Source organism: Scatophagus argus, chromosome 18, assembly GCF_020382885.2.
Source record: "Scatophagus argus isolate fScaArg1 chromosome 18, fScaArg1.pri, whole genome shotgun sequence".
Lineage (NCBI taxonomy): Eukaryota > Metazoa > Chordata > Actinopteri > Scatophagidae > Scatophagus > Scatophagus argus.
In genome coordinates this window covers 5,728,615-5,743,084 of record NC_058510.1, presented here as the reverse complement: position 1 = coordinate 5,743,084, position 14,470 = coordinate 5,728,615, and the positions used below count along the sequence as shown (strand labels likewise).

Sequence of the window (14,470 nt, the reverse complement as noted above, 5' to 3'; positions counted from 1 at the left end):
TCTGCCTCCAATGTTATTTTCAATCTTGAGTATGTATTTTGTTAACCTCATAGCATTTGGGTGATGATTATATGAAGCATCAAAGAAACAAAACACTCACTGTAGCTTTCAGTCTTATATACAATGAACAAATTGACCATGCTTGTACTAAAGTTGGGTGACAGTGAGCATTCATCTTAGAGGTAGAATATGTAGGATTTTTTCCATAAAATGTATAAAAATGACTCCATCTTGGTAAAATATTTTGATGAGTCTTCTATTTACATTATTTCAAATGTTTCCAACAGTGTTCAAATACAGAAGAATCTGTAATCGTGGGCAGACTTTTGTGTACAGTGTGTGCGGGTTTTCTGCATAGAATTTACGATAATAAACTGTCATCCTTTTTGTTTCCTATGCAAACTGGGAGAATTTCATATCCATCAAAACCAATGGGATGTGAATGACTTATGCAGCAAGAACTGCTTTCAAGTCAAAGAGATGAAAAAAATTCAAGGGTACAGGATGTGTGACGAAATTGATAATATTTCTGAATTTGTTGAAGAATATTAAACCAGAATGAAAAACATTTAAAATCTTGTTGTAACCTGTATCTCTGTTATTAAACCTAACGTGGCAGAAGGAAATCTCCTTCACTGTAAAATTATGCATTATACTAACTTTAAAAATAAATAAAAATCTAATGTGCCTCTTCCCCTCTGTCTTGATAGGAGGCTCTCGGGGCTCATTGCTGCCTTTCCCGATTCATTTCAGTTTATATTAAACAGATATCACTTCCGGCTGCCATCTTAATATTTGTGGACAAGTTGGAAGAAACGTTAAAATACGTTTATCGCGCTGTCTGTGTTAGTAACTGGAGAACTTTACGGAAATGTCCTCTAAATATCGGTAAGTGTTTAAGGAATCATATGACTTTCTAAAGGTTTGGCTTGTCATTTTTTTGGGGGGGCGTAACGGTATCTTTAGCAGCGAAAACATTTCAGACGTATAATTGACGATGATGCAACAGGAGCGCCCAACCCCCAAGGCGAAGGTAAGCTAGGCTAAGCTAACTTGACGTTCCGCTTTTTCTAGGTGGGTTTGCTGTTTTTATCCAAATCTTTGTTTATTTTTTCACCATGGCCATTTGACCTTCACTCAAGAGCTTGGGTTTGAACTGTATTGGCTACTATGGAGCACGAGAAATCACCACAGTGACTTCATTGTATTCCACTGTGTTTAATTAGCTTAAATTTTACATACCAGTTTCAACTTCTGTTGTGATAGCATCTCATGATCCCCTCTAACATGTATTATAAGATCTTGTTGAGGCAAGGTTGTGTCTTAAGTATTAGGAACACATCTTTGTTCCCCATTTAATTTTGAACTGGTTAAACCTCCGGCAGCAGAATGGAAATTGAACCGTCCTTATCCCAACATTGTAAACCAGAAGCTATCCATCATTGTTGTGTGGATATAGTTGAGGTTGTTAGGTTTGGCAGGACTTGTGAAGTGTTGAAGGACATAACGTCTGTATTAAACAAGTGTTATGTTTTTCTTAGCTGAATACTTTTCCTAACATCTTCAGCTGTTTGCTGGGGCAGTTTATTGGCCTTCCCTTTAACAACTACATGTGACATAGCAGTACAGACATAAGTTTATTTAATACTTTCTCCATAAAGATTGCAGTGTCAGTCTCAATTTTTATGATAAATGAAATGAAAATGGCTCATCCCCTTTGGTGTGTTGTGTTTGAAAGAAAAAGATCTCTACTGGGATTAACAAATGCTTGTATGATCGTGTATTTAATGTCGTTCCAAAGAGTTGTTCAGCAAATCCAGATGGATTACATAGTGGGTGGATAAATAGAAATCCTGTTGTGATCTCTGGCTGATTGTTGGGTTTTTATGTCAAATCTTTGTAAAAGTCACAGATGGAACAGAAATCTCAAAAGTACTCTGTACTTAAAGGTTCAGTTGTGAGTGTGTGAATGGTAGTTTAAGCTGTCTTGTCCATACTGGCCTTTTCTTTCTCGCCAGACTACTAATTCATGGTTCCTCTCCCTGTCCATGATGTGGTCAGTGTTGAGGACGCTTGGGGATCTTTATTTGTGTGTTTCACATGGTGTGTGAGGCTTAGACCTGGGTCAGATGACTCATCCAAGCTTGGTGCTTGTTCCTGCATCCAGGGAATCTTTTTGCTCATATTAGTATTGTCTCAAATGCAGGGATCTCAAATTATTCTTGTAGTGCATAGTGTTTTGGGAAATGTTTTTACTTGTGTAGATGGGTTAAATTCCTGTCTGGAGTGAACTGTAACAAAATGTTGTGGCAGGGAGGACATAAAGGCACTGTGAACCCAATCATATACCTATTGTCAAACTGTCATCCATCCAAAATCCCTTGAGGGTAATATGGTACAGTTCCACAACTGGGGTTATACTTGAATTTGTTTCACCGTCAGAACTGATGGTTTCACTATCCTGTGCTCCAAAAGAGTTTTTTTCTTTCATTATTATTATTAACATATAAAGTTGCAGTGAATATATTGAGTCTGCACATGGCTTTTTACTCAAGCTGTAATTTATTACACAATCTCATGTAACTTTAATCTAATTGGCAGCCAGCATAGTTTTTTATGCTTTAACCAATTTATCAAAGCCATCTGCCAGAGGCTGCTGTTGAATGGCAGGGTCAGATATATCTGAGGTGCTTTAATTCTTTGACTCACCTGTATAGATTCACCCTCATTTGTTGCTTTTTGTCATCACACAAAATATCAATTGGAAAATATCTTCAAAGTGTCTCTCTTTTGTGTCTACATAGTCCATGTGTTTACTCATCTGTTTGACTTGGCACGATCTAACAAACATGATCAGAACACTCATCATCAGTTCTCCCACCAGACTTTTAATTGGATTCATACTCCAGTAATAGCATTGTCATGTCACTGTCTTCCTTTGTTGAAGAGTGGCGATAAATATTTGTGGGATGTTAGCAGGAGAGATTTTAGGGATGAAAAGATAATAAATTGCCTGTTCTAGCTTGCTGGATTACATAAAGTGATGCAGTTGTATATCATTGCCTTGTGTATGATAAGAATTTATTCTCTTTGCTAAACTTTAAACATTTGCTAATCACTTTAGATACCGTACGTTTATGGCTTGATTATGTCTGACCTCAGCAAAACCTTGTGACTACCATAATAAACCATAGCCCATTGCCTGCGCAGAAACATTAATTTTGAAGTGATCTTTGAAATTGATTCAAGAGTGTGTCTCACTAAATACTGTTTTCATTTGCTCCTTTCCTTCCTTTCTTTGCTGTAATGAATTCTTAAGCACTTAAGCAGTCACAGTTTCCAGATAAACCATTGCCCTTAACCTCCTATTACTGGGTAAACTGGGTAAGCGGCAGAAATAATATTGAATCGTTTGCTTTGGCAATAAAGTCCCTTTTTTAGTGTTTCTTGATCGGAGTTCCAAGGGACAGAATGCAGGAATAGGGTGGAGTAGGACTGAGTGATGATGCTGTAACTGGACAGTTGGGAGGGGAGGAGCTGTGCGATCAGCCCTGTTCAATAACCTCAAATGGAGCTCTGACCGCAGGAGACCAGAGAATGTCTGTACTAATGCCAGAAATGTGATGGCTTTAAGCTGCTTCACACCTGCAGCTCCTCTTTCCTCTCTTCTCTTCTGCTCTCTCCTCTAGTGTATCATGTCTCTCACTTGGCAAATGGTGTATGAATGGCCTTTGGTTGCCTTTCTTTTCCCACATACCTGTCATCAGCATTAGCTTTAGTCGGTTGATAGTGGTTAAGGGCCACAGGCTTGTAGGTCATAGCAGGGGAAATAGCAAAGGACAGATTAATTGTTGCAGTGTGAGTAACTTTGGAAGTGTTTGGTTCTCTTCCTTCCCAATCACCAAGATGACGCTGTTTCCCCTCATCAAAGATCAGTGGTGCCAAAAGTCTGATCTCAATTTCCCAGCAATGCAGTGCAAGATGGAATTATTCAGGAGTCATGATACATTTGCTTCAGCTCCATTGAACCAAACCATAATGGACGGACCGAAACATTAATAAGTCACATTTGTTGTTGTGACGGAGTTTGTCATGATTTGCTTAAGATGTTGAGCACATACAAAGAAGATAAATTCACTTCACTTTTTACAGCAGCGCTAGGATGGAATTCTGTCTGAGTCATAAGTGTTCTTGCTCTGGCTGTACAAAATGCTTTCCGTTTTCTGGGTTTCAGTTTTATGATTTTGAACAAAGTATGATTGGATGTTGAAAACAGCTGTCGCAAATTGTTTTTTCACTGTATCCACCCTAAGGACAGCTTAAACCTCTTTTTATTTAGGTCCATTTCAATTAAAGGGTTGTAAATGTAGTGTTTATCCAAATTAAGTACCACTGAAACCTCAGCTGGTTGTTTGAACCAGTTGGGTGTCAGAAGGTTACACAGCAGGTAGACTACCTCAACTGCCGGCTTTGGAGCACTTTTTCCAGCCACACTGTGTTTTGTCTGCTCATAAGTAGGGACCACAAAGACTGAGTGAAAAAATTCTTTAAAAAATCTTTAACCCACAAATGTTAGCCTATACAATATGTGCTTTAGGGTAGGCATGCAGACAGACTTGAGTGTATGATCTCATTTGTGGCAGCGCAAGAGTGAACATGAAAATAAAATGGATTTATTGGATAAGGGGAAAACACTACTTCTTGGTATCCAAAGCAACTCTGTGTTGAATGGGTAGAAACATTATCACTACTATATAGAATGAATATTATATGGATTATAAGCTTTTATAGAGAGCATATCCACTAGTCTTAAAGGCCATCTCACTTGAAAGCCAGTAATGTAAGAATTATTGAGAGGTTTGCTCACATTAACAGCCTTGAAAATCTTAATCTTAACATTTACCCTTTGATGATCATCATCTTCTGTTTCTTGCATCTTCCCAGTGGGGCAGAATCCACCTGTAAATTCCCCCTTAAAATTATCTCAAAGATTGGCCAGTCAGTGAATATAGGGTAATCATTGATAACTGGGTAATTTTATTGTTCCTCCATGATGTCAGTGAGAGTTTAGCTCATGGTTGGTCTGAAGAGTCTTTCAAGTCAAGGCCAAACAATGAGGGATTTGGGCCTGATACTGGTTTCTCTTATACATTTCCATGAAGCTGAGAGGTGCTTGGAACTTGCCAACAAGTTTTAGAGAGAAAAGAAATAAGAGAATCTAGAGAAAACAGGAGGTTAGATTGACTGAAAATGAACCATGCCAGCAGCTGTGTTTTTTTTTTTTTGCCCTAGGTCAAAGATACTGGGAGTGAACAAGTGTGAGTAGGTTTAACTGTGCCAGCCCTCCACAAGAGGGCACAGATGATTTTGCTGAAGGAGGTAACTTAGCCTTTTCCTCGAGTGTTTCTTATGACATGCATCATTGGTAAGACCTTTCATGTTGATCCCTGGCCTTAATCTGTTCATTAATCTCCTGCTATTATATATCACACATCTACTTTTTGCTGAAAGTCTGAAAGTCCCTGGTTAGAGAATGTTCTTTAATTATAGCTTATTGTCCTTTTCTCTCAAGAGGCTGTTTCTGACAGTGTAAAGATTTCTAAGTCTTTGATGCTCAGACAGTTCTTACTCCATTAGCTGCTTGAATTTTTTCTTCGTTGTATGATTTTGAAGTACGTTCACGTGTGTTTGGAGGCTTATCTTGCTTAGTACTTTTAGTATTTAGACACTTTTATGGTCTGCTTGCATTTGACTGCTTTATACGTTGACAAAGAATCTATTTAAGGTAAATAATGCAAATTTCATAAATGGATAGTTTAGTCCAAGTTTATTTGGTGGTCGATAGGATACTTCAGTAAACATATTTTAGCAGTCAGTTGCTCTTGATAAAATCATACTGACTATTCTTGTGGCTCTTCAGATAGTCAGCAAAAGACTGGAATTGTACTTTGCAACTTCAAGGTATGAAAGACATTTCTGAAAGAATGCTTACACATTCTCCCATATTCTATTTATAAATAAAGATCTAAACATTCATATAGACCACCTCTGTCTCCGGTTTGTTGAGCAGTTTGTGGAACAGGACTATGAAGTAATCATAATGGTATCACCTGCCCTTTAGTGTTGAATCAGAAGCTGACGCAGAAAGAGCGGTCAGAGTTTGATTTACAGGAACATGTGGTCTGTGCTGCTGTTTGTCCTTGCATTTGGTGTACTATTACAGAGCCTTTGACTCTGTAGATGGCCCCATATGGTGCAAAAGACATCTGAAGACATCTTACTGTGTCTGGAGTTTTGTTTGGAATAAAAAGAGGACAGAGTGGTTTGTCCGAGGGATGGGAATTTTTAACTGCCTATCTGTTTAAACCCTCGTGTTCCTAGTATATGTCAAAAACAATAATCATTCAAACTAAATTGATGCTTTGAATATATATTTTAAATAACATTATGCCATATTCTCATCCATGGTTTTTTCATTGCAGCATGAAGTTAAAATTGATTATTGTACTTTTGTCATCACTTTGCCGTAATTTCTCCAGTTTATCTAGACGTGCTATTCTCTTGGGAGTCGAAAGCCATTCTTTATGTGAAAAATGTAGTACAATTAGATATCTGAATTCTGTCTGTGCTATACTATTAGCTGCCTTTTCCCCATAAACATAATTGATACCTACGGCTAGTGGTGAAGGGTAAACAGACAGGCTGTGAGACAGCCATGTGTCTAGGATAGAACAGCCACCCAGCCCATGATGTAGCACAGTTTGGATTGCTCACTGCCTCTTCTGTGGCTGTCAGGGCCGAACAGAGGCGAAGCGATGACCACACAAAAGAAATATTTGTCCAATCTGTCCAAGCAAACTCCCCAATTGAGGACTGAACTTTCCCATCGCATTGCTGTGTGTCTGTGTGACATGTAAATGAAAGAGGAATGATGCTTTGAACTGAGAGGGAGACAGTCTTTGCATTTAAAGAAGTTGTGAAGTATGAAAGCCATTAACAAAATATGCACCTGCTCCGTTAAAATTCGGCTGGTTAAAATTCAGCTTGTGAAAATATTTAAGGTTTTATGACGGTGAAGTCAAGTTTAGACTAAACAAGAACTTGGCAGCATTTTCACTGCTCCATTTGCTTCATAACAAAACATTTAAAGTTACCAGAGGAATATTGAAGATATTGTTTTTAGACCACACTGTCTTGAATTAATGTTTATCTGCAGATCTTAAATATGTTATTTTAATACACCACATTAAAGAGTTTTTAACCCTTTTGAAATAAGTCATTTCTTTTATGTCTGGACAATCATTACCATATGCAAACATGAAGTATATTCTCATTGCGCCATAGTCGAAACATACCTTGGTCCATAGATCTTTCCACTGTTGAGAATATGTTTTTTTTTCCTCTTAGTAACTCCAGGCTTCTCAAATGGTTTTGCTACCAGCATCACAAAGAGCCAGGAAGTCTCGTTCTGTGTGCGACAACTAAAACGTTTATCTCTCTCAATTCATGAGTGTGTGTGTGTGTGTGTGTGTGTCTCTGTGTGTCTGTGGACTCAAATGGTTTGCCAGTGTGAAGTGAAAAGGGTTGCCAGGGTGGTGAAAGCAAGCTGTTTGCTCATGTCCAGACCCGCAAAATAGATGAGGACACAGATGGGATTTCTCTCTGGTGGACTTTTCTTCTGACCTAGCCTCTCTGTGTTTGGAGAGACATGGATACCTCAGCTAGAATGGACAGGCATCTTATTCAATGAGGGAAGACTTAGGGCTTTCACCCAACAGGATCTGAATAGGATGTGGGAGACAGGCTAAAGTTGTGTGTGGGGATGGGGGCTTTGTTGAGATGAGGTCAACATAATGTGAATGGTTCATGCTGTCACCAATTGCTCTCTCCTTTTGACTTCAGGATTGAAAACATGTTGCTTTTTAAAGAATATGGTATTGGTGAATAAAGGTGCTATTTGTGTTGGCCTTAGATCAGCTAGAAATGGCACCAACACATCCTCTACATGAAAGTGTCCATTTTTGGGTTATCCATGTCCTTTAATATGCTACACGTCTTTTTTGTGCATGTAAAAGGTCTGTGAAGTCTGCAATGCTAAAAATCTGTGGCAAGGAAAAGTACTTTCTCACACAGAAAACGCTGCTCCTGATCTGCCTCACCAGGATTCCAGCCTTTAGTTGTCTAACTTTTCTACGTTACTGTGTAGCACAGCACCATCTCCAACTTGGAATCGCCCTCGACCCAGGTGAACACCCAGCTCACTGTCAGCTGTTGTTCTATGAAGATATAGAAGGCACAAGCAAAGAATTCAGCATTGTCTGGTTATTTTGAGGGACCACAGTGTTTCAGCAATTGTAAATGTTAAGGCACTTGTTCACTTTGTGAGCAGACCAGTTGACTTTAAATTGTAATTTAAAGGAGTTTATATACCTCATGACCTTATTCAAGAGTGAAGGTAAAATGGGGTGGAGAGGATCCCAGCGTGCAGGTGTGACTTTCTGGCAAGTGTAGCAGGCGTGAAAGGTCAAGAAAGTCTCCGTGGCAATAAAAGTCTGAAATACCTTTAGATGACACAGATGAGCAATCAACGGTGCTCCCGTTATTACTTCTACAGTATATAGCCTGATTTGCACAATTGGAGATTTGTGTTGCTGAATTGAGTTTTCAGTGTATGGTGTTTTTGTCTTTTGTAAATTTTTGTCAGCTCTGGTTTTCTTTTGTAATTTTGTAACTTTGTAACAGCCTTAAAGTTGAGATCCAATCCAACTCCTATTTGTGAGTTGATCTGTAGCTTCTTTATACAAACATAAAATAGTGTTGCAACGCTCATAGAACCCTTGGGTTTCAGCAGTGTGTGCCTATGTGTGTGTCTTGCCCACTGTGACAAGCAATAACATACATGAGACATAGAAATGGATTCTTTCTCGTTTAGGATAATGCTACTTAAAACCACAGTTGACAGCAGAGGTGACAGGGGCTAGGTGCATGTTAGACCCAGTGGAACAGAACTTTGTTTCAGAAGCGCAGAATGGGCACATTAACATCGGGTTAAACCAACATTGGGAATGGGAGTGACGCCAGGATCATTAGAGAGAGAGAGTGAGAGCTGGGCCGGGTCAGGTTACATGTTGCGACCCCAGACCTGCACTGAACCTGTCTGTCAGAGGAGTCGTAGAGGCTGAAGTAAAAGGTGAGTGAGAAGGAGGAGGGGAAAGAAAAGACTGACGAGTGACACATTTTGACATACAGGCTTTGCTCAATGGTGTCCATTCAGCTCAATACTGTTGACTTGTTTTGGTGTCAGAGAGGAGCCTAATCAGCTTTGATTCTGGTGTTAGAGCTGTTTCTGCTCACATAATCATTAACTAAGTTGTGTGTGTGCTCTGTTTGTTAGATTTTAGATACCAAACTATCTGGTGATGTGTTTTATGTCAAGATTTCTGCAATGAAATCAAATGATGCTGACCTTATATATAAGGTTGGTCATCTTAGTATAGAAACACAAAAGTAATGTTACAGTATAGATCAACATATTGTCACTATTTTTTACAGCATTCTGAATTCAGTGCGCTCAGTCTGAGGTCTTGATGTGACATCATGCAGGGAGGTGAACCCAACGCTGGTTCAGGCCCTAATGAGACCCACAGAAGAATCATTACAGTCAGTGGGAGAAAGTCAGACTGTTGAGAGCAGCAAACCGCCGGGTGGAGCAACCCCCCCCCCCCCTCCCCCGTCCTCCTCTTTCACCAGCTGGCTAACAGATGGAAAGACCTGTTGGCCAAGAAAGTGAAGGAGAAGAAGGGAATGTGAGCAAGAGTGGGAGGAAAAAAAAATCAATGACATATTGAATGATAAGCTATGATGATGATAGGGAACACTTGCATATTTTCCTTTCTGTGTGAAAAGGTAGCATTTTGTTAGGGCTGCCGATCGAGTTGTGCAATGTTAGCATTTGGTGTGTTTGTTTACAAGGCTTGTGAAATGGAGGAAGTCAGATTGTCAGATTGTGCGGGGGAAGGTGATGAGAATGTCAGAGGATGGGAGTTAGAGTGGGTACAGGCCGTACAGCTTGCAGTGTTGTGTGTGTGTGTGTGTGTGTGTCTGTGTGTTTGCATTTGTGGTCGAGGCTCGCGTCAGTAAGCATGATCTCTGTCCTGCTGTTATTTACCTTCCAAACCCTTCAGAGAGGAAACCAGTGGGTGTGGTGGGATCAACAGGGACTTATACAAACACCACCTCCTCAGATCAACTAAGAGTGTGCTTGGTGCGTGTGCTATTGAGTAAAAAATTTTAAGCTGTATACACGGGTGGTAGTGATGAAAGAGAAAATTAGATATGTCATATCGCTATGTCGTAGGTCTGTGCTTTGCAGCTCTTTCTGTGCATGCTCTGCTCATATTTGTATATATCAAGGGAATCCTGAAATGAAGAGGCATTCTTCCCCAATATAACTCCGTTTTGTTTCCCACAGCTCTAAAGATAATTTGGTGGTCAGTCCATCAAGGCAGGAGCATACTGTATATATGACCATGTCGTGGTTTGCTTAACCATTGTATATATGAGTTCCAGACAATGTCCAGAGAATTAGGTGTTGACATAGCTAAGAGTTACCTTTTCATACGTAACACACAGTAGGCATGTTTTCATCAACTAAAAATACGCTGTTTGGTGTAAGCGAGGGGCCTGGGTATGATGTACAGGAGTAAGAGCACTCATCCGTAACAGTTTGTACATTCATCAAACCTAAAAGTATTTGTACTTATCCACAGTATCAATGAAAGAGTGGAACATCATCAGCAAGCTTCCTGCTTGCTGTGAATTCTCTGGCAGTGACCTGCTCTATTCAGACATGGGCTCAGTCAGACTTTCTACTAGAGAACTGGTAGTATAAAAGCACTTTCTAGTTTTAGTTTTATTTATTTATTTTTTTTAAACACATTTTGTTCAGTTTCCTTACATAATATTTACTTGACTCACTCACACTCTGATCTGCAACATTGTTCTTTGTGAATAATGACTACTTGAGTACCCATTTACATTTATCACACTCGCTACGCTTTTACAGCAGTATAAATAAGACCCACTCTCTTTTATTTTCAAGTCAAAGCCCTTACTTCCTTTCACCCATCCTCTTCTCCACCTCCTATCTTGTTCTCTATTATACCTTCCTTACAACCCAAGACTATAAAATGCTAATTTACCAGTTTCTCGTCTCAGGGTTTTGTTTTTGGCAGCCGAGAACAGACCTGACCTGGCTGGGACAGTTTAGGTAGGTGAGGGACAGCTGCTTTGCAGCTCACTGACTGTGTGAGAAAACAGTCATCACAGGACCCTCCTTGGGGCTTCACTGTTATCTTCCCCTAAGTTTTGTCCTGTAGGGAATGAGGCACTGGGCCATTCAGACTCATATCCTGACCATAGCACCAACAGAGCTTATGCTGTTGTCTACTTTAAGGGATTTTGTCCCAAAGCTACACGTACCCTGGTCATTTTTACATATCCCTTTGAGTTCGACTGAATATACCTCTGTTTTAAGGGTTGGACTTTTCTGCATCTAAAAGGCATTCCTTGAAATAAAGAGACTTCATTTAATAATGTGAGAAACATGCTTGACTTGAAGTTTTGAATAGCTTGTTGAACCAGGAATGTTTAAGTGAGTGTGCTGTTATTCTCTGTGCAATTTGGCCATAAAGATGGATGGCATCCTGTTGGCCTGATTGGCCCACTGATGTGTGGCACTTGTGTGCGTTGTGCTAAATGTGTTGTTTGTTTTTTGATAGTTCATTACATACTCAAATTGGATTTATGTCCGTCTGAGCAATAGGTTAAAAGTTACACCATGGAGACTGTGCTAAAATAAGCTGTTATGGCCCTATGGATCCTTAGGGAGAGTCCATAAACCCAAATTCCTCTTATAACTGAAATCCCCTTGTCTCTTGTAGTGAAACTGTGAATGGAAAATTGCAGGACATTCATTGAGCATTCAAGGGTTGTTTTTGTTAGGTGTTAAGTCTTTGTACATCGTGACTTACTTAGTCTGTCTGCATACTTTGAGGTTGAAATTGTCCATATGAATGATTGTTTTGAGATTGTTGTAAAGGTTCCTACTGGGTGCGATATTTTAATCACTCTTGTCCATTCACAGCTATAGCCGCCAATGCAATTGCTGTCTTTATCCCCATGAAACCTTTTAATTAGTCTAAGCTAGTAAAGCGCTGTGTGAGTGGAAAATACTTCAGTGTTCTTAGGAACCCACCAAGCAGCCACAAGTTTACAGTTTCTGCTATTGTTAACAAGTATAAAAAAAAGACTAAGGAAAAATGCCACAATGTTCAGTCATATTATAAAAACTGACATTACGTGTAAAATCCTCCCAACTTGCAAATTACATCCATGTTTTAAAAGAGGGAAGAGCAAACATCTAGATGTAAGTGAATGTGTGTGTTAAAGTCTGTTTGACTTTAGATAGTAGCTGGCAGAACAGCTGAGACCTGCTGATAAGATCAGGAGATGCCTGGAGTTATTGGAGTCCCTCCTTGCAGGCTGTCATTTCCTCTTTAACGTGTCTTTGCTTAAAGACGTAATTGAATAACCTTTATTAGCCTGTTAGCGTTCAGCCTAGACATTTTGTGCTTCCATATACTTGCTATTGCATGTCTCTCAGAAGTTGTGCTGTTGAGACAGGTATGCTGTTAGAGCATTTTGCTGTCAGAAACAGAACAAAAGGGGTCAGTGATGTTTTGACAAGGATTTCTCTCTATTCTGTCTTTTAAATGTCTGGAAATTAGTTATTCTGTACTATGTGGGGGGTGAGAGTGGTATAGTATATAACAGTAGTCCCTGGAAGGAATTCCTGCAAGTATTGATGGTGTTATCAAAGAGTTGTTTCAATGTGCATGCATGTGAATTGTTTATGTTAAAGTGTTATAAAAGGGATGAAACACATTTAAACAAAGCATTGCAGTCTTCCGTTTTGAAAAATGCACACAGAAAATTCTGTGAAATGTAGCCAGTCTGTCATGCAAAATATCTTCTTCTTCGAACTTAATGCTATCATCACTCAATAAACTATGCTGAGGCTGAACACTTAAATAAGGACCATGCAGCATATCATCCTGGTTTTTCTCAATGGACAGCTTTTTTTTAACATTGAAAAAAGTCCAGAACCTGAGTGCTAATATAACTCATCAGGATGCTTTGTTTTTACAGCTATGCAAAGGCTTCTGGCATTCATCTCCAGGAAACAGATTCTTCCCAATAGGCATGTTTTCCTGTGTTTGACAGTTGAAAGCAGTTTGACTGTACTTCAGGTTGTCATTGTCAGTATGTCTGAGGAGAGATATAAGGGCGGGGTGACTTTCACTTATATAGGTAGATAACCTTTTCTTCCTTTCCTGTCCTTTAAAGTGCTTCATGTCTCAGAGCACAGTAAAGCTCATGACAATATCTCAGAGGAATGTACTTACAGATATGTTTCCTTTGCCACTGTGAAGAACAGTTTCTATTGCCACTTCTTCTCCACCCAGCAAAAAAGGATTGAAATTAACAGTTTCTTTATCATTTATTCTTTGATTTAATCTTTTAGGGTATAGGATGTCAAAAATAAAGACAAATACATATCAAAAGTGATCTGAGGCAATTATATTTAAAATTCAATTTTGCCTGTTTCATGCAATAGTTAAAAACTCTACAGGTTCTCCATTCACAAACTCCATTATATGGAAGGGTGAAACAAGCAAATTCTCACATGAGAAGTTGTAAATAATAAATGTTTTATATTGAGTATTCAAATGAAACTGCTGTCGATTAATGTTCTCTTGATCAAATAAGTTTAGGTTCATTAAGATTTTATGAAAAAATAATGTACATGAAACATTGTATATAAATTTGCCTTTTTATAATAAATAGTTACTTAAATGTAAGATTTTTTTTTTTTTTTTTTTTTTAAATCCCCTTTTCAGCAAAGGAAAATTTTAAGTGGTGCTAAGGACATGCCATCCCAGTTGTAGCTCAGGCATCCCTGTCCCCCAGCTATTAAGAATGACCCAGCCAGTGCCATGTGATCAATATGTTTTCCTTTCCTCTTTCATGTCAGTGATGGTCCTAAATGGGTCCTGCAGCCTTGGCCTGTCTGGCCTTTCTCCCAGCCAGACTAATCAGGCACCCTTGTGTATACTTGTCTGGCTCTTTCACAGCCAGCCTGGGAGCTCCCCTAATTTATGAGTCATTTCCCAAAAAAAACACAGCACCTCAGCAAGTCATGATATAAGGGTATGGGACAGTTTAAGTAAGGTTTGATTTCTCAGTAGGGTGGAAGAGTTGCTGGAAGACATGGAAGAATGGAAGCTGGAGTGATGTCTGACAAGAGCACAAAAAAGGATATTATTATTATTGTTATTATCATTATTATTATTGTTACTTTTTAAATTATTATTTACTTATTATCTTTGTATGTTTATTTGGAAAATGA

The 14,470-nt window shown here is 39.0% G+C and overlaps 1 protein-coding gene across 13 annotated transcripts in view; it reads left to right on the top strand.

Moving 5' to 3' along the window:
• Positions 1 to 753: 753 nt before the first annotated feature.
• Positions 754 to 14,470, top strand: part of sulf1 (sulfatase 1) — a 75,183-nt gene continuing 61,466 nt past the window's right edge. For 6 of the 13 annotated variants that reach the window (XM_046371364.1, XM_046371361.1, XM_046371362.1 and 3 more), the window contains exon 1: positions 761 to 888. The gene's annotated coding sequence lies outside the window, so the exon portion shown is untranslated. Of the gene's footprint in view, positions 889 to 946; positions 1,034 to 14,470 lie in introns of those variants that run through there. The other 7 variants (XM_046371365.1, XM_046371366.1, XM_046371367.1 and 4 more) reach the window with 5 other exon arrangements.